A 24,119-nucleotide genomic window follows, 5' to 3' on the forward strand; every position below is an offset into this window, starting at 1 on the left:
ACGATAATCCTGCCTACACCAGACGTAATAAAAAGTTGACACCTGTTCCTAAAGGCATGTATCACATATCGTTATCAGGTAATGACAGAAGATGACTGCAGACGGGTTTTGAAATTGCACTGACGGCTACCTCACTACACTGCTGCTGCTCACACTGCGAGAAAACTATTTTATTTATGTCAAAGACATTCTGCTGTAAAACAGTCCTGAAAGTCTCATAATTGCTGAGGAAATGTGCTATCCAAAGATAACCTTTACTGGCTGTTTAGCTTACCAGCAACTTACGTTCCTAACATATAATTAAAAGCCTAATCTATGAAGTAGTTTTATCAACATTATAGTCAGACAGACTTAGAAACACAGCTGAACTTATTAAATCACAGCTCTCACAGCGGACAACCCTTCTAAGGAAATACGTTGTGTCTGCTGAAGTAACATCCTAGCATTATCCAGTTGTACTGGTGACAGGATATCAGGAGAAAAGTCATAATGCATATAATACTGGAACAGCTCTACTGTTTGTTGAACGTGTTCAGTGTAGATGTTCTTAATTCCTACAGTGTTGACAGTTAGTGAAGGCATCAGGAGAGATGTAGAGTGTGCGAGCGGGAGAGAGGAGAGACAAGAGGAGAAGTTTTTCATTCATTCAAACATTGATTGTTGTTTTGTTGGTTGGTGTGATCACGGCCGACAGTGACCGGTTATTAAAGCTCAACATGTTCACGAATCGGCTCGTCATCCCTACAGTGTCCGGACGGACGCTACAATACATCTACATTTTCTGTAGGAATTACTAAATGTCATTAATTCTTTTGCGTGTCAGAGCCCCCGTGGTGAGAGCTTTTTAGACTCTGATCCGGACTACAGTCCTGAGCAAAGCACCTCATCGGGTCAGAGGGGACAGGTCCGGGTCGAGCGAGAGAGACAGTCAGTAGAGTCAGGGGAAGCAGAGGCAGGAGACAGGGACTCGGAGTGCACGCTGGGGAAATGTACGCACAGGAGGTGGGCAGAACGGCAGGACGGGATTTGATTGGTTTAAAATTTTGGGACCCAAAAACGGAGATTGATTGGTGCTTTCCCAGATTTACTCCGGCTGAAGATAGCGGCTTTTTTTTGCTCTTTTTTAGGAACACACATTGATTGCCATCGGGACATGAAGATCATTTTAACCAGTATAACAAAAAGTGTATCTAAATCTGACTACCAACCCCAGCTTTAATTGTTTTTAGTAGTTTCTCTTTTACTTTTACTCAGCAGTTCCTCTTAAATTGTCTTTAGCTCTATATGTCTGCCCCCATTCTTTGTTTATTATTGTGGGTTTTTATGATGTAAAGCACTTTTTGAAGTGAGGGGACTTTTTAAAGGATATGGCATGTTGGTTTCCTTAAAGACAACAAATATAAGAGCACGGTGGTAGTGCAGTTTCCTCTCCGACAGTTTGTCAGTAGGTTTATCTTGTCTGTGAAATTCATCCTTGATCATCTCTTGTCTTGGTCTGTTTGAAGGTGGAGTGTTGCAGAGGACATCAGATCAACACACCCTGAATGTTTACTGTGAAGAAAAGGAAAACAAGAAATATCACTTCACTAAGAGAATTCTGGATTACATGTTGTAAAAATCAGACAAAGGTTATCAAGTACATGATAGAAAAGCAAAGATAGATAATCCTGCTAACGCTGCATAAAGGGCCTGGTTGTTCAAAAGTAATCTGATTGGATTAAACCTATTGGACTGCTTTATATCTTGAAAACAGGTTGCTCAAATAAAAAGAAAGGTTTACAAAATCACATTTAATCAGGTAATTTTTTGTTTTATCAGGATACAATCTTAAATTTTTGAGCAAAAGTTCTGATTTGGAGTGGGAAATTTTGATCCAAACCTAAAAACTGAGCTGGATTAGCTGATTCTGGATTAAAATAAATTTATTTTCAAATCCAAATCACTCTAATCCCGATTAAACCTTTAAACAGCTAGACCCTGGGGATTACCTGTTAATTCTAGTGTTTAATGTCAATTCAAAGCATTTGATACAGACCTTTCTCCCAGCCGGTGTCTTTGCATTGACCCTCAGTGCACAAACTCCAAGCAGAATTAAAACAGCAGCAAAGAGGCTAACTGATACAACAGCAGCAATGTGGTTCCTTTGGTGTTCGGTATTTTCTTTTCCTGGTCCTGCAGTCAGTGGGTCGGCAGTCAGTGGGTCGGTACCAAGCTCTTTTAGAAGACAAAAGGAGATGTCAAGTGTGAGAAGTAGTAAATAATAGGAACATTTATAACATTTACAAGCCACAAAATAGCCTTATGTCTGGTCCGTACAAAATTTTTGTGTAAAAAATGTCACCTCTTTACTATTTCCTGGTGAGGAGCTGGGTCCAACTGTCAGCATCCTGTTGTATTCACCTCATATGTTGACGTTTTAAGGTCAGACCAAATAGATGCTATTTTTACGTGTAGTGTGATTACTAAAGACTGTTATAATACTGGTTGAAGCCATAGTGAGATGACTGATCTAAGATGAGAGGATTCAGTCTGAATAATTAAGCCAATACTGAAGCGCTGAAGTTCCCAGAGTGTCGACTTGAGGCTGGCTCCAAAACCAAGGAATCCCCATTGGGTCAATTGTTGATGTGCACATTTTTACGGCAAATTTATACATGTTTATTGCCCAGTGTGAGAAATAGTTTTGATTTGAACAGCTCGTGTCTGTTTGCACACTGTGCAGGGGGTGAATTTCTTTGTAACTCAGCCATTTGGAAAGTATTGAGACTAAGAGTTATGCAAATATTTGCATAATTAGGAGCGTGGTTAAGCTGACAGACTGGTGGGTGCCTTGTAGCAGTTTTCCAGGGGGCTTAGGTGCCTCAGTACCATTTCTTTGACTGTTTATAAGTTGTCCGAAGTTAAGTTGAGAAAGCATTTCCAATATGGCAGCCACCATTGTTAGGCATCGTAATGCCTTTTCATGAAGCATAGTTCTATCAGGGAGACTAGTCTCAGACTATGTTCATGTTTAATACAGTCTGTGGTGGTTACACACAGTTATGTCTCTATCCAGATCACTATCGTAGATAAAATGTATCTATGCCTTTTAAAATGTCTGTCTGTGTAGCTCTGAATAAACCATAAGCAAATACCTTTACAGTATGCTTAAAGAAATCTTCAACCCAGGGATTGAGACTCACAACAAAGATTGTACAGTTACAGTTGTGCTCATAAGTTTACATACCCTGGCAGAATTTGTGATTTTTTTTGGCCATTTTTCAGAGAATATGAATGATACGAGAAAACTTTATTTTCACTCATGGTTAGTGTTTGGGTGAAGCCATTTATTGTGAAACAACGGTGTTTACTCTTTTTATATCATAATGACAACAGAAACTACCCAAGAAATCATGAATTCTGCCAGGGTATGTAAACTTATGAGCACAACTGTAAATACAACAATATAGTCCATGGTAATCACATACTAAACTTTAGGGTTTTACTTAGATGAAAAGAGCTTGAAATTTGAATGTGAAATTTGGACAAGGCTGTCAAAAATCAATCATTAAAAGGTCTATTCCTGGTTCATCCTTCAGACAGACCTCACAAAGCTTGATCACTGAGTGTGTAACTGCATTACACTACTTGGAGCAAACTAGTAGTATATATATACTGTATTTTTCTAATTTTGTAACGCAGTTAAAATTACAGAAATTTAAAAGGACTCGTTACTTAACATCAAATAGCAGAAAAGTACATCAGTTAAATCATTTGATTCAGTGGCAATGTCTCATCTACATTTGCTCAGTAGCATCCTGGGAGAAAAAATACCTAGTGCAGTAAACACATGCTGGCTGATGATCATTCAGGTGTTAACTTTTTGTCTGTGAAAAAACAGTATTATTTTTTCACTTTTTGATGGAAAGTGGGGGGTTGTAGTTAATATACAGGAAAGATTACGCTTTCCAATGCTAGATGAGTAACTCGAATCTCACAGGGCACCTACACCAAACACGCCTCTCTAAATGTAGCGGTCAGAGAGCCAAGCACTGCAACACCGGTGACCCAGCTGCAGCTCACATTAGCTCAGCAGACTGAGGAGCTGCTCCATCCCAACAGCTATGGCATGATTTTAAATCACCACAAGCACCATAATGGTGGAGGCCAGTAAAGATTCAGATGCAAAATATTTCTCATAGGAACACATTTGTCTTTTAACAATGTTTTCTGTTGACGCCAATCACTCACACCAATGCTAGCACCCTCCACCAGTGGCTGTTTAAGGGGACTAAACTTGAATAACTTGATTAATTTGATAGTATATGAATAACTTGATAAAGTAATATGTGAATTTGAGGAAGAAATCACACCATTATATTATTTGATATTTTGAAAAAAACTCACCAATGGTAACATTGAAGCTGTAACTGTGCATTATGTTGTTTGCGTCAGTTTTATCCAGCAGGTACACGCCACTATGATCTTTGCTGAGAGGGCCGATAGTAAGAGCGCCTGATGTTGTGTTCAGGTAGGCTTTTTCCTTGAAACTTTTAGGGAAGTCATGGTCTTTTGTCCCACTGTCGATGTCGATGTCGATGAGGGTCAGAACCTCAGTCTGACCTTTCAATGTGACAGACCACACTATGTGAGAGACCCCTTCCAGGTTATGAAAGGAGTCAGCCCGCAGCTCGATTTTTTGTCCACATTTCCCTTTCCGTTGTTGGATTTTGCCCCATCCACCTGGCAGCGTGAACAAAACTAAGATAAAGAGAAAGACTGTTGATTAGAAAAGTACTTCAACATTCATTGTTCATTGAAAAAGAAAATGATTATATCTTTTTGGGCATAGATCACTAAGAGTCTTAATCATTGATATCTCAGTTTACCTATTTGGGAACAGCAGGTGGTTGTGACAGTCTTAAGTCATGTCAGAGATTCTTGCTATTGTTTATGTCATGTCATAATAAACCGGTTCACTCCACAGAGGTGTAGAACAACCCACAGAATACATGAATAAATAAATAAATATGGCACTTCAAAAACAAGAGAGTACAAGGGGTAATTTTGTTGCGTTAACCCTCATTACTCTATCTTTAGCAGAACAACCAACTGCTGTCTGGTGAAAATCATGTTAACTCCTGTGCATTCCCAGTGTGCCTTTTTTTCAGCTGAAAAGACATTTAGATCCAGGTAGATCAGTTCAAGAAGTGGCCAAAGGCATGCAAAAAAGTGTCCATGCCATATGTTGGCATTTTAGCCAACATATGAGGCTGTATACAAGCCCTCTAAACTAGCAAGACACGTTTATTTATATAGCGCTTTTCACAGACAAAAGTCACAACGTGCTTTACAAAGACAAGACAAGCAAAAAAGAAATAAAGATAGAGAGGATATACAGATAGACAGCATAAAAAGTGCTGTTGTATGAAAATCATCTACATGCCTGTTTGAATATGTGTGTTTTTAATAAGACTTAAAAGCATGTGCAGAGCGCAGAGGTACCAGAGAGGTACACATCTGGAGTGTTCTGGCAAAGCCTTAGCGATCACTGTAGCATTGCCTGTGTCCGCAGTGGTAACAGCCCTAGAAACCCTCCATTGATAGTCACAAATCGCTCTCTGAAAAAATTCAATGAACAAGCTTTCCTACACGACCTGACACAGGTGGACTGGTGCAGAATTGGGCTTATTCCTGATGTCGAAGATGCTTGGGCACACTTCAAAACCATGTTCTGTGCTGTTCAAAGATCAGAGTAAAAAAATCGACTCAGCCCCCGGTTTAGCTCTGAGCTGTCTGAGCTTATTCGCCAGAAGCATTCACTTTGGCGTAAAGCAAAGACCTCTCATACAACATCTGATTGGCAGTCATACAGAGCTTCACGTAACAAGTGCACTCAGTCCATTAGACAAGCGAAAACTAGCTATTTCAAACAGAAACTGACTGTTCATGGTCCTGACCCCCGTAATTTCTGGAAAACAATAAAAACTATGGAGAACAGAAATATGCCTTCCCACTTGCCGACTGTAATTAACTCGAATGGGGTTGTTGTAACAGACAAATCCAAAATAGTGGACCACTTCAACAAACACTTTGTCAACGCCGGCCATGCCTTTGTGGAAAATTCCCTCACCCCTACCTGCTCTTCCATCAACTCAGCACCAGTCACCCACACATCTGCTATAAGGTTCCCCCCTCTTCACCTTTCAGCCGATACAGGAGTCTGAGGTACTTGAGGAACTGCTACTCCTAGACACTCATAAATCTGCTGGGTTGGATGCATTGGACCCCTATTTTTAAAAACAACAGCCCATGTCATCTCAGGGCCTATCTCCTGCATTTTTTATCTCTCTCTTCAGAATGGTATGTTCCCGAAGGACTGGAAGTCTGCTGCTGTCACTCCACTTTTCAAAGGGGGTTATAATTCTGACTTGAACTGTTGTAGACCTATCTCCATCTTGCCCTGTCTATCCAAAATAATGGAGAAGCAGGTCAACAAACAGCTAATGCACCATCTGGAGACTCACAACATCCTTAACCAGGCTCAGTCTGGCTTCAGATCCAGACACAGCTGCATCATGGCTTCGCTTAAAGTCACCAATGACATCATAGGTGCCATTGATAGCAAAGAGTATTGTGTAGCTGCATTTGTTGATTTGGCCAAGGCATTTGATTCTGTGGACCACGGCATACTGCTAGACAGGCTTAGAGATATAGGACTTTCTGAGAGCTGTCTTGCCTGGTTTGAGAATTACTGCTCCCATCGTCTTCAGTCTGTAAGGGTGGAGGGGTCCTTTGGTAAATGGTAAATGGACTTGTACTTATATAGCGCTTTTCTAGTCTTTCTGACCACTCAAAGCGCTTTTACACTACTCCTCACATTCACCCATTCATACCCATTCACTCACTGATGGAAGAGGCTGCTATGTAGTGAGGGACCATCAGTGTTAGCTAATGTCATTCATTCACATTCACACACCTCTGAACAGAGGGAGCAATTCGGGGTTCAGTGTCTTGCTCAAGGACACTTCAGCATGTGACTGCCGGGGCTGGGATCAAACTGCCAACCTTCTGATTGATAGACGACCGACTCTACCCACTGAGCCACAGTCGCCCCCTCAAACCGTAGCCTGCGCTCAAGTAGCTTTATCGAACTCATCCCACCCAAAGCCTGGACCTCCTTTGGTCGCACCTCCTTCCAATTTTCCGCTGCAAATGACTGGAATCACCTGCAACAATCCCTTAAGCTGAACTCTCTCATTCCACTGGCCACATTTAAAAACCTAATACGCCCCATAGCTCTACATCACTGCACTTGCTTTTAAATTGCTTTTATTAAGTTTTTCACTGCTGTTTTATGTTTTTATTGTACTGTTCTGTCTCTAGGTCTGTCTGTATGTCCTCTCTGTTTTTGTTTTGTTTTTATTTATTGTCATGCCACCTGTGTTGCCTTCTCGCCCAGGTCGTTATTGCAAATGAGAATTGGTTCTCAATTAACTCACCTGGTTAAATAAAGGTTAAATAAAATAAAATAAATATTGGCAGAGCATTCCAGAGTCTAGGGGAAATAGCTCTGTCACCACGAGTGCTGAGGTGTATATGTGCTGTCTAACTGTACATGTTTGTCCTGAATGGATGAGGTGGTAGGGGTTCAAAGAGAATTACAGTAGCCAAAGTGTAATGAAATAAAAGCGTGATTTAACATCTCAGGGTCCGGGGTTGAAACAAAATGTATTAATGTATTGATATTTCTTAAATGAAAATAACATGGCAAGGTGAGCTGTTTAATGTGGCTGTCAAAAGATGAAGATTGGTGAACTGTGACTCCAAGATAACGCAGGCTGGGGTGGACAGAAAGAGAGGGAACCAATGTTCTTTGAAATGATGGGTCTACTCTTATCCTGCCCAATGACGAGTACCTCTATTTTGTCAGAATTAAGCTGTAAAAATGTGTTGCCATCCAGGTCTTTAGGGAATTAATAACATCTTATAAAAAATAAAGTCAGATGTTGTGCAGTGAATAGCTGAAAATAGCAACAGCTTAGAGGAAAACAAGTCCACCCTCTCACACACCCTCTCTACCTTCTGCTAGTCCTGCTGTCTGAGACTCCACTCTGACTCATACTCTCACACCTTATTAGGACATTTACAGACTCTCATGGAAACCTTGTCCTCTTGTCATGTGACAGATTGGCATTAATTGAATCTGTTTTATGCCACCAGATGATATTTCTGTTTGTACTCAAAACTGCAGCTCAGATAGGAAATCTGTATTCCTCCATAGATGTACAAATCACACTTTGTAAAACAGACGTATAAAAATAGAAATCAACGTTTAGTTTGAATGCTGAATCAGGCCAACCAGGTGACCACAAAAGTAAATACAAAAACTGTTATGTATCCTGACACTCCCTGAATCTAATTATTGACTCCCTAGCTTGTCCTGAGATAACAAAACTACACGTCTGTAACAGAGATGTGGCTGAGAGGAAGTGATTCATGTTTCCTGTTGGTTCTCCTCTATCCATCTCACAAGACATGTGAGATTTTTTGGCGTTTCCACTGAATAAAAAAAAAAAAAAAAAAACGCATGCAATCCTTAACTTTATGTTTTAGAGTCATTAGTATTTCATCCATATAATGCTATACTGTCTCACTGTCTCTATTTAGTAAAGATTTGACTAGAATGGGTTTGGAGGTCAAAGCTAAACATAGTGTAACCTTTGACAGGGTTAGGCTTTGTGTAAAATATGGACTGATCATATGGAGTATACATAATGGATTTTTCTTGCAAGGCTGACAGTTTTCTTTGTAAATAAAGACTTCTTAACATTGTCCATATCACACAAAGTCTTGCTTTTTCATAAATACCTCACAAAGGCCATGATAATGCATGAATGCATTCATTATTATGCAGATCTTAGTAATGCTCCAGTCCCCCTAAATATAAGGAAAGTACAGCACCAAGGACAAGTTGGAACTAGACCAGGTTTTTGTTGGCATAAAGTAGGGGTTTCAAAACTTTTCAGCCAGCGACCCCCAAAATATAAGTGCTAAAGAAGTGATTAAATGTTGTTTCACACTTCATTTAGCTTGACTGCAGAAATAAGCCATATGGCTGTTTCCTGTGCTGTTATGAATAAGCCTGTTACTACTTGTGCTGTTGTTAATAACTAACCCTAAGCACAAGACTTTATTTCAAATTTAACAACTATGTTTGTGTTTATTTTTAGAATAATGGGTTAAATACTTTATTTCAGATTGCACAAAAAAAAAAAAAAAGAAAACGGGAAGACATTTTGCGCCCCCATCATCAGTGTCTCACAACCCCCCAGGGGTCATGAACCAGACTTTGAGAACCCTTGGTCTAACGTATAGATGCTTTCTGTTTACTCAGCCATGCACCATATTTGGTCCTAACCACATTTTAAAACCACTGACCCATAAGCACTAACATGGGTGCAAGTTCACTTGCTATGTACACAACGTGGGCCCTAGGTGAAAAAGTGGCAAGTGCTTTGGGTGGAAAATAACAGTGACGCTTGTGCTGTATGCCACAATGCAAAATCAGTAAAAATAATAATCAGGTAAATGCTCCAAAATTGTTCTTTAGTAGGCTATATTAATCAAGTAAATTAACTTTTTTAATAACCACCAATGAATATTAAGGTTTAATGTTATATATAATATAATATTTTCTATAGTATAATCTATTAAGATTAGATTAATAATAAAATATGCATTTGTATATTAACAACTCTAAGTACATCCTCTGTTCTTCCTCTTTTTCACATTGAAATAAACTGTAAATCAATTTTTGGTTGAAAAAATGTTGGGCATGCAATGCCAGACAAGAAATGAGTGATTTAGATAAAGTGATATGTAAAAGTTGAGTTTTTCCATTGCAGCTCTATTTTTCTGGGTTTTTAGTCTTTCTTTAAGTCTGAATAAATGTCCTGGAAACACAAAGACAAGCAATATGAACTTGTCGGGCTGGGTCTCCTTATTGCTTAGTGATTTACCCATTATAGAAGCAGCATGAATCAGACCTGCTCCAGGTGTCTTTATCATTCAAACTTATATGAATTATCAATCTGTCACGGCCATTACATTCCTGTCACGGCTGAGTCAGTGTTTTCTCTTTGTTGTGTTTCACCTCTCCTATCTGCCTTTGCCCCCCCTTCATTTGTGCATGGTGTAGGTGTGGCTCAGTGCTGCTGTGTGAGGACACTGTGAGCAATCCCAATATGTGCCACTACATACCTGGTCCTCCTGCCACTTCAGTGCCGTATTATTCCTTCGCCATTGGTGACTATAACTAATGTCAAGTCATTTGTCCATGTCCTCATTTTTTCCCTTGTGCCTGACCTGTGGTGTTTTTTCTCTGTGTGCAGCCATCTCCCAGCACACCAGGGGCCTCATGTACAAAGGTTGCATGGATTTACTGAAACATGGAGTATGATCAAATCCAGGAAATGTCGTACGCACAAAAATATCCAGATGTATGCATCTGTGCGCAAAGATCAACAGCTATAGAAACATGCGCACGCCAGCCATGAAGTTGGCATAAGGGAACCGCATATATTTTTTAGATTTAGATTGCATTTAGATAGCATTTTCATTTAACAATTATTTTAACTTAATACATTTTTCACAACAAAATTAAATGTGAAGATCACAAAAAATCCTCTAAATGTGATAAAAAAAAGTGACTTTTAAAAATTCACTCTACATTTTTATGACGTTTTGGAGCTAAATGTGGAGAAATGATGCTGTTATTTTCGGTGGGCACAACTTTACAAACGGCGCCCCATAGCAGTCTGCAGGTAATCTCCAATTCTAAAACACGTCATATATATTTTCTTCACCTGTAGGGAAAGACAAACACTTCTCAGACTATCAAACTCAGAGCTCATAAACTTTTTCAATTCAGGTCCACATTAAGTTTTCCACTCAGGTATCATTTTCTAGCTGATAATCTGTATTTTTCTTCATAATTCATTTCTGAAGAATAAAAAACAAACTCCGCTGGGAACAAGTGATCTGCCTGCCATCTCACTGGAATCATCTTCACGGTCTCAAACAGGAGGTGCTTTTCCATGTAATCTCACAAAACCGGCTCAAACACACAAGGAGACACATCGACAAGAATCCTCTGCATCACAATCATAAATTTTGTTGAGAATGTACTCACAAATTAAAGTTGCAGCCCATATGATCATGTTGCAGGACATCAGTAACACGCGCGCACAGACTTAGAGTTCTTTCTGATGTGAGGATCGGCTGAGTGAAGCCGCGCTACCACAAACCAAAGACTAAGACGACGACACACACGCCTAGCAAGCCTCCCTCTCTCAGTCGTCTGGAGTGGCGCTCTCGTGTGTGTTTCTCTCTGTGTGTGTCTCTCTCTCTCTCTCTCTCTCTCTCTCTCTCTCTCTCTCTCTCTCTCTCTCTCTCTCTCTCTCTCTCCCTCTCTCTCTCTCTCTCTCTCTCTCTCTCTCTCTCTCTCTTTTTTATTTTTTTTTTAAACTTTTTTTTATTGCGCATTATCATTGTATGCAGTTCATAGTTGACAAATAGAAGCAATCGTATTCTTCCATTTTCTTACAACAACACAACAGCGGCATCAAAGAACATACAGTCATAGTAAATAGTGATGAATATTATTTAGCGGATTTTGTACAAAGTGATGGGCAGAAGAAGAAAAAAAATGTGTTAAATCGAAACTCGCGTTAGGGGGCAAGAACAAATAGAAACAAAATTCAAGTCATTAAATGACAGATCAATACATACACACAGCCATCAGTGCCACAAGGCTATCTCTCTCTCTCTCTCTCTCTCTCTCTCTCTCTCTCTCTCTCTCTCTCTCTTAACCTTTATTTAACCAGATAAGTCCCATATCCAAATCCAATCTTTATTTAACCAGATAAGTCCCATATCCAAATCCAATAGTTTCTCACTCACCATTGATAGCTCCTCCGTCTCACCCTCCCCCCAGGTTAAGAGTCTGGGTGTCATCCTTGACACATTATCCTTTCAATCACACATCAATAACATCACCCGGACTGCCTACTTCCATCTTCGTAACATCAGTCGTCTCCGCCCCTCCCTCACCCCCCACACTGCCGCCATCCTTGTCCACAGCCTTGTCACTTCCCGTCTGGACTACTGCAACTCTCTCCTCTTCGGCCTCCCTCACAAATCCCTCCATAAACTCCAACTGGTTCAGAATTCAGCTGCCCGTATCATTGCCCGAACCCCCTCCATCCACCACATCACCTGTCCTCCAACAGCTCCACTGCCTCCCTGTTCAGTTCCGCATTCAGTTCAAAGTCCTGTTGACATTCAAGACCATCCACAACCTCGCCCCCCCATATCTGTCCGACCTCCTCCATGTTCCCACTCCCTCCCGCTCCCTCAGATCCTCTTCCTCCATACACCTGTCTGTCCCCTCCGCCCGTCTCACCACTATGGGGAGCCGAGCATTCAGCCGCTCTGCTCCCCGTCTCTGGAACTCATTGCCACCTCAACTCAGAAACACAGATTCTTTCCCCCATTTCAAATCACAACTCTAAACATATCTGTTCAAAACCGCTTACTCCGTCTGACTCCAATTGCTCTGTCATTTTGTTATTGTTTCTATTTTTTTCTTACCCCTTGTTAGTTTATATTGTTTTCATTTCTGACTCTGATTTTGTTTCCTTTAATGTGAATTCGTGTATATATATATTTCTATCTGTGCGGTGTCCTTGAGTGCCGAGAAAGGTGCCTTTAAATAAAATGTATTATTATTGAGATCAAGACCTCATTTTCAAGGGCGACCTGGCCAAGAGGTCAGCAGCACACGTCAGAATAAATGGCACAACTCAACAACATGGAACATATATGCAGACAGTATGTAGAAGCAAACAATAATAATTTAAAAGTGCAACTTATTTTCAAGTAAAGTGCAGTTTGTGATTACAAAACAGCATTTAAAAACACAGGCACTGTTCTGGGGTCTGTCTTTCATTTAAGATAGACTTAAAGGTGTCCAGAGAGATGAGATCCGACAGATTCAAGTCCTTCTGGAGTTTATTCCAAGCAGTAGGAGCAGCAAAACTGAACGCTCTCTTACCAAACTCTGTCAGAACATGGGGAACACACATCCGCAAAGTGTCGCAGGAGCGCAAGGCATAGTGACTTCCTGATCTCTGAAGATAAACACATAAATACATTGGGACCAAGCCAAGTAGACATTTCTAAATTAGACGAAGCCAATGTGTATGCCTGCGCACACTCAGGGATGGCCAGTCTCTCTCTCTCTCTCTCTCTCTCTCTCTCTCTCTCTCTCTCGCGTGCTCGTACGCTTTATCTCCCTCTGTTTCTCAGTATGGATCGCACCGCAGTCATCCAACTTGCAACCCCTGCATTCAAGCCCTCTAATGTCTTTCCACCTATTGTATGACGTGGCTGAAAAACCCTGACTGACACTTTAACATGGATGACACAATTATATGTGAATCAAATCATATATAATTTAGCAAACACTGAAGCATTCAGATGCTGTCATAGATAAGTAAAGATAAAAAACACTCAGAAAGAAGCACATAGAAAATGCACTATTAAACTAAAGAACACGAACAAGATAAACATTACAAAAATGCATGAATATCACATGGCAACCAGACAGTACTTGTGCACTATCTGTCCAAACAGATTCTCTCTGACTTAAAAGACACTGGTCACATGAAGCAGCAGAGTGCATGTATTCAGCCATGTAGAATGGTCAAAATAACCTTTTTCAACACTGACTAACATGTTTTTAAAGTTTAACATTCAGGTGTCATTTTCCAGCTGTGTTTCTGACCACTCTTTTTCTGACCAAACTAATTCTTCAAAGGAAAGAAGCAGCTTCCCCCTTCATCAGAAACAATAAAGATCTCTACATGTATATACAAATGGAGGTTGCAATCAAGCAAGTTATGTTGTAGTACATCACAGTAACTCACAAGGCTGAGAGGCTTTTCTAATGAGAGAGAAAACACTGACGCAGAGACACTGCAGAAAGTGACTACTCTGCTGTTTTGGCTCCTGAATTCCTGTATTTCATGACACTAAGTTTGTGGAATAAACTGAACCACAAAGAACAAGTCTCTAATTTAAGCTTGTGAGGAACTTTTGGTTTGCTTTGAGTTTGACAAAGCAGTACCTGGTTGTGTGTTTTTCAATAAAAACAATCTGACCTTCCTTTCATTCAACTGTATGATTCATTGACAATCTTTGCTGTGGGTAATGTAGTAAAGATATTAAAACAGTTTATCTCTGTGCTTAAGGTCTTATTTGCTCCTGTGGTCATAAAGAGACAGCATTATTCATTTCAATCTGTTTCATAACCAGCTAAAAACTCCCCAAATGAGCTTTAACTGTTCTTTACTGTAACCTAATTTTAACCTACTGAAACAGATTAACAGCCTCTCCACAACCACAGGAAATGTCTTACGTCATGGTGGTTTAAGACAGTGCATCAGCTATGTTTAAACAAGTTGTTGTCATCTGAAACATATTCATCACTGCAGTGATTATCCAGTGGAATGCTCTTACCTATTTGCTTTGTTAAATCAAGGTGGCAACTTCTTTGGGACAGGCAGTGTATGTTCCACTCTTTGTTCTCTGTGTCACCATGTTTGCACTCTCAAACTTTCCAAACACATCCCATCTGTCCTCTGTATTACTTCAGATTGTGTTTGATTAATGCCACTAGCATGTGTTTTGTTTTATTAAGAAGATGGGCATTACTCTTCCTCCTTTGTTCTGCTTTGACCTGCCCTGGTTTCGACTCACATCAGGAAGATACGCCAGGACTTGAGAGAGTGATCTGATGAATTGTTGTTTGTCAGTTTCAACAGGATACTTCTGAGGTACTTAGGCATATGTGCATGTGTTTAGTCTAGAACACTCTCATTGGCATTTTAATGAGGACACATTTAAAAAGGAGGAGTTAAAAGTCAGTTTCAGATCTGCAAAATACATTCTCTACCAACACAATACTGTGCCAGAGATGCTGTTGTTAACAATCATGACATATGGTCACACTTACAACAGCAGTGACTGGAAAGTCAGTTTTAATTATATTACTACTAATAATGAAAACACTGAGATAAAACTGTAAACTGCAACCTGAACATTGCAGTAATCGGAAGGGTCTTGGGTGAAGCTCAGAAACAGCAGCAGATGTTCTTGCTTCTGAAGATGCTAAGAAAAATTTTACAGTCATGGTAGTCATGATGGGATGGATTGATTTAAGTTCAATATCTATTTTTATAGCTCACCAATAACACTCCAATAGTAGCCTTTTACTGCCTGTTAAAGGCACTTACTTAACAGTATAATCTCACCTTTAAAATGAACATCTCAGATGCACAAAAGTGGGATAAAGTGGTTACTGTACCATGCCAGCTTTGGAGGTATAAAAGAGGTGATACAGAGATGAAATGGGTTCACCGTGGGTTGGTGGGGGAGGCACCTCTTGTGCTTTCCCAACACTGTAACACAATGTGAGATGACACATTGGGATACCAATATAATGCTGGATCAATATGAAAGTACAAATGATGGCAGAGCTGCATGATGGCACTGGCACAGACCTGCCTCATAAAAAGGGCTAATGACAAGAAAGAGAGCTGATTTCTAGTACATGGCGGTACTAGAGGCTGCTGCTCTCTTCTCGCATTACGGCCAGTTAAAAATCCTGTGTAGAACTTCTAGTTTGTAGGTTGCAGAGCATGACTTCCATTGATACTGGTTTTATCTTAAAGCTGGGGTTGGTAGTCAGATTTAGATACACTTTTTGTTATACTGGTTAAAATGATCTTTATGTCCCGATGGCAATCAAAACATAATTTGTTCCTAAAAAGGAGCGGAAAAAAGCTGTTATCTACAGCCGGAGTAAACCTGGGAAAACACCAACCAATCACCATTTTTGGGGTCCAAAATTTTAAACCAATCAAATCCCGTCCTGACGTTCTGCTGCCTCCTGTGCGTACATTTCCCGGGCGTGCACTCCCCGTCCCCTGCCTCTGCTTCCCCTGCCTCTATTTACTGCCCCTCTCGCTCGACCTCAGGCCTGTCCCCTCTGACCTGATGAGGTGCTTTGCTCAGGACTGTAGCCCAGATCAGAGGGGGCTCTGACAAGCAAAATAATTAATGACATCTAGTAAGTCCTACAGAAATTTATATTGTAGCGTCCGTCCGGACGCTGTAGGGATGACGAGCCGATTCATGAACACGTTGAGCTTTAATAACCGGTCACTGTCGGCCGTGACCACGCCAACCAACAAAGCAACAATCAATGTTTGAATGAATGAAGAACTTCTCCTCTTGTCTCTCCTCTCTTCCGCTCGCACACTCTACACCTCTCCTGATGCCTTCACTAGCTGTCAACACTGTAGGAATTAAGAACATCTACACTGAACACATTTAACAAAGAGTAGAGCTGTTACAGTATTATATTATGTGTTATAACTTTTCTCCTGATATCGTGTCACCGGTACAACTAATGCTAGCATGACAGTTGTGCGTACTAACAATAGCCATGTTTGTTTGTGTTTTCAACTTTCACTATGATAATGTTTTGGTGAGGACCGGTTTTGAATGAGTCACCATCATATGGTCGCAAATCAGCGGCGCTCGTGCATGTGAGCGGGGGCGTCGTTTTGGAGGAGCTCCGAGGGGAGGGGGGAGGGGTAAGACGGAGTCCTGAGGAAATACTACATTCACATTCATGCTGGTTTTCCGTGACAACAAACCCTAGCTTTAACAGGAAATATTGAACACATCATTGTCTTATGATGATCATAAACTTATTTACATAAAGAATCAGAAGTGCATTGATGAAAACATATTGCACTCAAAAACAGTTGTTGCCAGGAGCCCAGTTTGAAGTCTAGTCTCATAATAGCTGCTTAATCATAGTGAAAGAGTAGAGATGTCTAAATTTAAATCTATGATTGGTTGCTCAGGATGTATTGTATTCCTTTACAGCTCTGACTTTGCTTAACTCACTAAGTAACAGAAATACGAGTGAATACAAAATTTAAAGTAGTAAGAAGGCTTACCTTCATAGCTTAAGTAAAACAAGTAAAGGTACAAATACATTAGCCAGCTGAGTGGGTTGTCCATTGAACAAGGGGAAATTTGACGCCCTCTGGCCGCTGTCCACTATAAACATCTAGATTAAACTAGATTTAGTCCGCTTTTTGGCTGACCTGAGCTTACAGAATTTAACAAGGAGAGGGTTGTCTTCCCTCATGTTACCACTGTGTTATGCTTCCTTTTGCAAGTGATTTTCCTTTGCATTGTTGGTCACACAACAGCAATAAGATGAGATCGGATATGGATATCTTTGAAAAACCTGCTTGGCCCTGAAAATGATTTTTGGTTCTATCCTCTCTTTGCTAGCTCAAGAAACATGAGAAACTGGATGTGGTCTATCATGTTTAAGTTAACAGAGTTCACCTACCAATGGCAGGTGAGTAATGCAGCTCTCAACTTAACCAATGTTACTAGCCAATCAGAGTAGTGTGAGGTCTGTTGGGGATATTGTGTTAGCATGTTATGCCCGGCACAAAATGGAACGGATTTATAAAACCTGTCAAAGATATCATAATAGTTGACAGAGGAATTAGAATCAGATGCAGCTGAACATGGAAGAAACTGGTCAAAGTGGAAAGCTGGTTGTTAGTTGGCACCATAAATTGAAGAAGCTGGGCACTTGTTCCTGCATGGTGTGCTCAAGGAAGCCACATAAACCACCACGGTGAGACAGTGTGCTCTTGTCTGGAAATGTACCCTGCTTATAAAACTGCTGTTACACTTCTGTTTTCATTCAGCCCTTACATTTTACATTTTCTTATTCACTTTGTACTTTAAACTGATGTATATTTGATGCACTCATATGCTATCGTTTGTACTTAAGTTATTCAATTTGGCACTAGAATTTTTTAAATATAGTATATAAAAGAAAAAAACAAGAAGGGAAAATTCTGCATGAGAACATTTTTTTTTCGGCCCTGGTCTTACACAGCATCAGCTACACACACTACAAGCTTTACAAAGATCCTACCTGGTCTCAACTGACGAGACTACAACAACATTCCTGTTAACATTATTTCCAATCATGCTCTTGATGAAAAAAAAGTAACAGACAGTTGTGATCAGTGGCTTTGTTATTTGTACTGAAAGAGGGAGTAAACTGGGTTAGCACTACAAGTAAGCAGGCTTATAGTGACACATTTCCTCCCTCTAAACTACAAGACCATGTTGTGGTTCACCAACGCTTACAGCCACCATGCAAAAACCATGTAATTACAGTCAATTATCTCATTACATGCTGTTTGGACATGGTAATAGAAACCTCCAGTCTTCTCCATGCTTACTGTCTCCGCTGCTTCTTGTTTTGTGCTGAAGGGAGATTCTTCAAAAGGTTCACATTGTTGAACTTCACTTTTGCATGAGCCAAAACTAAAAACTCCTGATAAACATGCTTGACTTTATCAAGTAAAGAAAAGTAAAGACTATGACTAATTTAAGGCAGCTCTGAGAATTTCATGTCCACTTCACTCCAAACATTTGATTATATTCATCATTGTCTACTTGTCTGTAATAGTGGAAAGGACTCAAACATTTATTCCTAAATCCCCAGATAAACTGGTCTGTAGGGGGTCTGCCTCTGTTTTTGGCAGGACAATCTAATTCTGACTTTATCTCACATACACCCAAACAAAACACAGAAGAGAGACACAACAAAGTAGATGAAAAGAGTTTAAATGTAAACCTTTGGACTCAGAGAATGAGAGAGCTCACATGCTCACTACCAGACTGTGGTTGTTTATTTAGAGGCTGTTTATAACTTGCATCAACATGTGTTTTTTGGTGATTGGATCACAAGTGGACAGCTTAAAATACAGATGTTCACTCTGCATCAACCATACCTTATGATTATCATGGCACACAAATTTCAAAATGAAGATATCATCAAGATAGGGATGTCAACTCAGATACAACAACAACACTATCAGTCAAATTAAGGAAATGCAAGACAAGGGTCGAGCAACACGTATCTTCATAAACTTAACTAATAAATTCAGTTGACTCATCATCATGTCATCGTCCATTTGTCATGATAACCAGCCACTTTTTTGCACAAGCCCTGTGACACATGCATTTCTGTGACAGAAACATCTCATTAAACTAAAACCTCTTCATCCTTCTCCTGCATGTGATTCTGCTGTGCTTTCCAAAACCAAATTTTGTGGATGAATAAGAGACCCTGTAAGCAGCTGACTTTCAGGGGAATGGGTCTGCGATTGTTGTTGTTACAACTATTACAACAGCCGCTGAAAACATTAAGAGTTCCTTTTCATTTAAATATACTCACCAGCTGTCTTTAATGAAGAACTAAGCACAGAGGCATCTGCAATGAATCTTTCTGATTACAACAGCAGTTGTAATGTGTCTGTGGTAAAAACCACAGACACATTAGTGATGTTAGTGATAAAGGCGATGAAGTCTATGAAACTACAATTAAAAGGCTACACACAGTATAGTTTTAGGCAGTGTCTAGTCATTTTAGTTTAATGTTAATTTCTGTTCAGGTAAGTTGGCGAACATCCCCAACACAAACCATGGAGAACATAGCCGCACATTCAACCAAATGCTCACATATACAACAAGGTTTCCTATTTAAGGGTCACGATTGGGGTCCACAGAAACCATCTGGAACAACATCAAGCTTGCATAGTTTGTATAACTGTATAACATGATGGAAGATGCCAGCACACAGCAGAGTGTGGTCTGTGTGCACTGTGCTACTCATGAGGGTAAAGAGACATAAGGGTTTCATTAGGCAGCAGGATTTTGGGACAGAGTCCATTTGGATTTAACTGAAGTAAACCTACAGTGTTGTAAAGGCGTTTATAGATGTATTGCACAATATCATGATAATGCGTCTCGTGATTGGACCTATGGGATTTTTTTTAAGCCTGCTGCACAGACAGATGTCCTGAAGCAGTGTGCCACACCTAGCATATTTTTGCTCTGTTGAAACTGTGTGATTAAGAAAATGGAATGACCCTGCAAGATGAAGCTGTCCTAAGCAACCTACCCACCTATCTGCATAAACAAACACATGGCACTAAATATACAGTCAAAGCTCTGCAACTAATTTCTAAATTTCACACTTGCACTGCAGTTATGAAAATCCACCCATTTTTTCTTATTGAGGTGCATGAGTGGACTTGAACAGCTGAATCTGGCAGACTTTTTCACGTAAAGGTAAAAGGTCTGCATTAAGTTGTGACAATCAGCGAGGGGAGGGTCTGAATGCTGCCTTTCTCAGCAGCAGAGGAATGCTGGTTTTCTGATGGGAGAGAGTGTGGCTTAGCAGAGGAGAGTGTGGGGAAAGAAGGAGAACAAAGAGGAGACATTTTTGGCAGAGAAGGAAGGTGGAAGCCTGCGGAAGGAGTGTGGATAAAAAGAAAGAAATAAGGAAGTTGGAGAAGTCACTGGAGCGGGCTGAGATGAAAGCAGCCTTCTTTGGCTCTGGAAAACTCCTCACCTAATTGGGACTTGACTTAGATGAATGCTTTTTGATTTTTGGTACTAACATCCCCATTCCACGCCTTCATCAGAAACCATCCTCCTGAAGAACTCTGCACTTCACCCTAAGGAACAGGCTGGTGGTCCGCCTTTCGGATGATTTCAATCACTACTGACACCCCAAACCGCAAGTCCTGCTTTCTCCCTCCGCTATCTCTTTTCACACCCCTACAACCGCACTAACAAGCCTGCATAATAGAGAGTCTTAATTTCTGCCGCACAGTTGAAACCCCCTGACAATTTAAAGTGACAATATACACACAGGATTTCTGTCACACTGCAAATTCAGGGTGAGCTGATGTGTGAGAGCAGCAGTTAACAGTATTGAATATCCATTCTAAGTGAGTGGATGGGTCGATGATCTTCACTTTGAGCAGAGTTTCTCTGCTTTGATAACCTCCTGCAGTGAGGTGTGGGAAGCAGTCTCTAAAAATATCAGGGTCGGATTTTCTGAAACAATCTACAAATTGACAGGAATTTATTAGGAAGGGAAGTTCAGTGACTCAGCCACCTGAATCACTGACAGTTGGGGGATGACACGCACATGGGCTCAGGTTAGTATGGTGTGCTTGTCAGGGGTTTCCCTGCTCATGAATAATGTGGCTGAGGTTCTTCACATCTAGAGCCAGATGCCATTGGTGGCCAGTAATTTTTCTAAACATCCTCTTGGATTGCTTGTTTAAATGTGTTTTATAATGTTACTTGACCTGAATCTAGAGCAACTAAAGACCTACTGAACAGACAGAGAACTTAATTGCTTTGAAGTACTATAGTGTAACTGAGATTATTCAATTAGGATATGCACATTAAGGATCTGTGTGGATCTGTTTTTGTAAAGGAACAAAAACACCCATTTTGTAAGTATCATTGTTTGTTAGTTATTTTGTGTGGTGACCTGTGAACTGTCTTGTGAATGTCCTGTAATTTGAACAATTGTGTTTTGTATTATGTAAGTACCTGCCTTGGGACTACAGGTGGAAAAATGTTATTGTGCTAATCCCGACATATTTACTTTGACATAATTACTGCTGAAATGTTGATTGAAATGCAAGATGATCCCAAAGCCCCTATGAACAGGCATCAAAGGAGGAAAGGGATCGTATTCATGAGTACATGAATGGTATGTTTATTTAAGTGTCTTTTTATGGCCCACACTTGCTGCTAAGAGCTGGTAATTTGTTCCAGGAATGAGTGCCTTTAACAGACATTTGACTTAATTTTGTTTAATGATGACTCTGTATTTGGCACTATTTAATTATTATTTCTCCTTGTCTGATGGTAGAAGATGAAGTGCCCGGGCTGACATTTATGTGTTGCTCAGATTGAATTATCCCAACAGCTGCTCACTGTGTGCAGGCTTCTGTGGCTTCTGTGGCTGTGAGCTTTAGCAGTGTGTTCTGCAGGGCCAGAACACAAGGCTTTAAGTGGGGACTTCCTGAAACACATGGCTTGTGTAATCACCCATCACAGATGCTGAGGGGAGATAGGACACTTTTTGTTTATTTAAATACATGAAGGCACTTCTTAAACCCCTCAAGCAGGATCAATTCTGCCCTACACGCTGTGCTCTCGGGATCTCTTAGCACATTATGGATCTCGGACGAGCCCCCAAATTTTGTTATTACCCAGATCTTAAAGGGAAAGGGATGTAGCACACAGCCCAGTTGTTTCACATAACAAAGTCAGGCAACTGATAAGGAGAAAGAGGAGTGTAACTAGAGTTAAGCTCTATTCTTTTCCTAAATACAAATAAAAGTCAAAACAAAACCTGATTATCTTACCTGTTTAACCAAACAAAAAGATCAAGTGAACAGCACCCCTAGCAGTGTGACTAACAGAGCAAAACCCTAATGTGAACTGGAGGTGTCTTACTATTGCTTGCAGCACTATGTGGTTAATGTAAATGTCTAGATTTAAAAGGAAGTAAAGGGGATGCATCAAAGGTGCAAGAGCAGCAAGGTGGAAAAGATTCCTTTATGTAAGTATGGTGTGTAAATATTTTCTGTTTGTTCACAGAGTGTGTGTCTTGTGCTTCTGCAGCCTGGTAATGTTGTGTGATCACACACCAGGGGTCCGTTTCACAAAGCAGGTTCAATAAAACTCTGAGTCTAAGTGCGTGCACCACAACTTTAAAAAGACAACATCAATGGAACCCCGATTCGACGAGTCACCATGGCAAAGGAGAAGAAGAGGGCGGCATTTTTCACCCCACTGGAACTGGACATCCTTATTCGCTCATATGGCGAGTTTGAGCATGTTTTAAAAAAAAAAAAGCAACACCGCTGCAGGTGCCAAACAGAGGGAGACGGCATGGGAGACCATTGCGGCTCGGGTCAATGCGTACGTTTAAATGTAGTCCTTTGCAATCACAGGGGGAAACTGCTTGAATGGTAGCCTATTAATTTATTTCATTTAGGTGCAATCACGCGGGGGAGAAGCGCACCTGGCTGCAGCTTAAGATGGAAATATAAAAACATTGTTCAAACAGGTAAGACCTCGGCATAATATCATGGGGGTACCTCATTTTGATCATGTTTTACATCGTAAAGTAAATATTAAGTGGCTGTTTGACTGTGCAGTTGTTTTATCCCCAACATAATGCTGTTTTCACACACATGCATGTATTTTCATCTATATCATGTTCTGTTAAATAATTAAGCCTATTTAAACTAACACAGACTTCTACTCAGCCAACAGAAAGAAAGCAGATGCCCGTAAAACGGGTGGCGGCCGAGCACCGCCACCTCTAACGGAGGCAGAGGCGCTGGCCCTGAGCCAGAATTTTGGAAGGCCAGCGACTGAGGGAATCCCTGGAGGGAGCTCATCCTCTGAGCCCACCCCCCAAGACACAAGTGCCTTTATAACATGTAATATTCCTAGACCTATATATCTTTTTTTAAGCCTATTCATACAAATATTTATTTCCCTTTTCATTTTTTTTTTTTTTTTCTCCCAACATATTCTGATGGTGCTATCTGCCTGGTGGAGCCCCCTCACGCCACAACAGACCTTGTAACTGTAAGTAGGCAATACTCCAAAGATTTTGCCAAATGGTGGTTTAAGTATACTGAGACATATCACTCATCTAGGATGAAGAGTGCGAGGAGACTTTGTCTGCTGCCTTCACAGAGGGGGAACCAGAAAGGCCTGTAGAGGTAACATTTGATATGTTATTGCTAGTTCTCTTCCCATTCACATTTCTTAACATTCTGGTGTAAAATAGAGTGTGATATTTAGCCTACACTGAAGTATTAACACATTCTCATCCTTTTTAACAGGGCATGGCTGGGAAGCAGCAGGAGGGTCCCTCAACTTCAACTGCACAGATTGACAGTGAGATGGATGTTCCGTAAACACCAGAGGTTCATTCTGTGGAATTCATGTGCAACTGTATAATTTAATGTCCTCCTTTATGTATTCCCAGTTACCAGTTAAAGACATCTATAAAATATTTCTGCTGAAATAAATTGAAAAAAACCGATAAAGAAATGCAGTTCTTGGAC

General features: G+C 40.4%; 1 long non-coding RNA gene across 1 annotated transcript in view; it reads right to left on the reverse strand.

Moving 5' to 3' along the window:
* Positions 1-963: 963 nt before the first annotated feature.
* The window catches only part of LOC117815720, a 28,059-nt gene continuing 4,903 nt past the window's right edge, over positions 964-24,119 (reverse strand). The window contains exons 2-4 of the long non-coding RNA XR_004631841.1: positions 4,387-4,740; positions 2,036-2,214; positions 964-1,551 (exon numbers count right to left, since the gene is read on the reverse strand). This is a non-coding gene — a long non-coding RNA (uncharacterized LOC117815720). The remainder of the gene's footprint in view (positions 1,552-2,035; positions 2,215-4,386; positions 4,741-24,119) is intronic.

This window comes from Notolabrus celidotus, chromosome 7 (genome assembly GCF_009762535.1).
Source record: "Notolabrus celidotus isolate fNotCel1 chromosome 7, fNotCel1.pri, whole genome shotgun sequence".
In the NCBI taxonomy this organism is placed as follows: Eukaryota; Metazoa; Chordata; class Actinopteri; order Labriformes; family Labridae; genus Notolabrus; species Notolabrus celidotus.